Source organism: Triticum aestivum, chromosome 5A, assembly GCF_018294505.1.
Source record: "Triticum aestivum cultivar Chinese Spring chromosome 5A, IWGSC CS RefSeq v2.1, whole genome shotgun sequence".
In the NCBI taxonomy this organism is placed as follows: Eukaryota; Viridiplantae; Streptophyta; class Magnoliopsida; order Poales; family Poaceae; genus Triticum; species Triticum aestivum.
In genome coordinates, this window is record NC_057806.1 from 699,316,861 (window position 1) to 699,319,501 (window position 2,641).

Genomic DNA, 2,641 nt, shown 5'->3' on the forward strand with positions numbered 1-2,641 from the left:
ACGAAGATCTTTATCGGTCAGACCGCATAACAACATACGTTGTTCCCTTTGTCATCGGTATGTTACTTGCCCGAGATTCGATCGTCGGTATCCAATACCTAGTTCAATCTCGTTACCGGCAAGTCTCTTTACTCGTTCCGTAATACATCATCTCACAACTAACATATTAGTTGTAATGCTTGCAAGGCTTATGTGATGTGTATTACCGAGAGGGCCCAGAGATACCTCTCCGACAATCGGAGTGACAAATCCTAATCTCGAAATACGCCAACTCAACATCGACCATTGGAGACACCTGTAGTACTCCTTTATAATCACCCAGTTACGTTGTGACGTTTGGTAGTACCCAAAGTGTTCCTCCGGCAAACGGGAGTTGCATAATCTCATAGTCATAGGAACATGTATAAGTCATGAAGAAAGCAATAGCAACATACTAAACGATCGTTTGCTAAGCTAATGGAATGGGTCATGTCAATCAGATCATTCAACTAATGATGTGACCTCGTTAATCAAATAACAACTCATTGTTCATGGTTAGGAAACATAACCATCTTTGATTAACGAGCTAGTCAAGTAGAGGCATACTAGTGACACTTTGTTTGTCTATGTATTCACACATGTATTATGTTTCCGGTCAATACAATTCTAGCATGAATAATAAACATTTATCATGAAATAAGGAAATAAATAATAACTTTATTATTGCCTCTAGGGCATATTTCCTTCACTTTGGTGCCCATTTTCTGGTATATAACTTCACGGAGGACTTTCGGGATGAAGCACCAGCGTCTCGAGGTGGAACTTTGGAAGGAGCACTTTTGCCCTCCGACGGAGCGATTCCACCGGAGGAGCTTCCCTCCCGGAGGGGAAAATCATCCTCATCATCATCACCAACAACTCTCCCATCTTGGGGAGGGCAATCTCCATCAACATCTTCAACAACACCATCTCCCCTCAAACCCTAGTTCATCTCTTGTGTTCAATCTTTGTACCAGAACTATAGATTGGTACGTGTGGGTGACCAGTAGTGTTGATTACATCTTGTAGTTGATTACTATATGGTTTATTTGGTGGAAGATTATATGTTCAAATACAATATGCTATTTAATACCCCTATGATCTTGAGCATGATTATCATTTGTGAGTAGTTACTTTTGTTCTTGAGGTCACGGGAGAAATCTTGTTGCAAGTAGTCATCTGAATTTTATATGTGTTCGATATTTTGATGGTATGTATGTTGTGTTTCCCTTAGTGGTGTCATGTGAACGTCGACTACATGACACTTCACCATATTTGGGCCTAAGGGAATGCATTGTGGAGTAGTTATTAGATGATGGGTTGCGAGAGTGACAGAAGCTTAAACCCTAGTTTATGCACTATTCCGTAAGGGACCGATTGGATCCAAAAGTTTAATGCTATGGTTAGAATTTATTCTTAATAATTTTCTCATAGTTGCGGATGCTTGCGAGGGGGTTAATCATAAGTAGGAGGTTTGTTCAAGTAAGAAAAACACCTAAGCACCAATCCACCCACATATCAAATTATCAAAGTAGCGAACACAAATCAAACCAATATGATGAAAGTGACTAGATGAAATTCCCGTGTACCCTCTAGAACACTTTGCTTACCATAAGAGACTGTTTTGGCCTGTCCTTTCACTCAAAAGGATTGGGCTACCTTGCTCCACTTTTGTTACTATTATTGTTACTTGCTCGTTACAAATTATCTTGCTATCAAACTACTCGTTACTTATAATTTCAATGCTTTGATGACCCACAAGTATAGGGGATCTATCGTAGTACTTTCGATAAGTAAGAGTGTCGAACCCAACGAGGAGAAGAAGGAAATGATAAGCGGTTTCCAGCAAGGTATTCTCTGCAAGTACTGAAATAAGTGGTAACAGATAGTTTTGTGATAGGATAATTTGTAACGAGCAACAAGTAACAAAAGTAAATAAAGTGCAGCAAGGTGGCCCAATCCTTTTTGTAGCAAAGGAAAAGCCTCGACAAACTCTTATATAGAGAAAAGCGCTCCCGAGGACACATGGGAATATCGTCAAGCTAGTTTTCATCATGTTCATATGATTCGCGTTCGGTACTTTGATAATTTGGTATGTGGGTGGACCGGTGCTTGGGTACTGCCCTTACTTGGACAAGCATCCCACTTATGATTAACCTCTATTGCAAGCATCCGCAACTACAACAGAAGTATTAAGGTAAACCTAACCATAGCATTAAACATATGGATCCAAATCAGCCCCTTACGAAGCAACGCATAAACTAGGGTTTAAGCTTCTGTCACTCTAGCAACCCATCATCTACTTATTACTTCCCAATGCCTTCCTCTAGGCCCAAATAATGGTGAAGTGTCATGTAGTCGACGTTCACATAACACCACTAGAGGAGAGACAACATACATCTCATCAAAATATCGAACGACTACCAAATTCACATGACTAGTAATAGCAAGACTTCTCCCACGTCCTCAGGAACAAACATAACTACTCACAAAGCATAAACATGTCCATAATCAGAGGGGTATTAATATGCATATAGGATCTGAACATATGATCTTCCACCAATTAAACCAACTAGCATCAACTACAAGGAGTAATTAACACTACTAGCAACCTACTAGCACC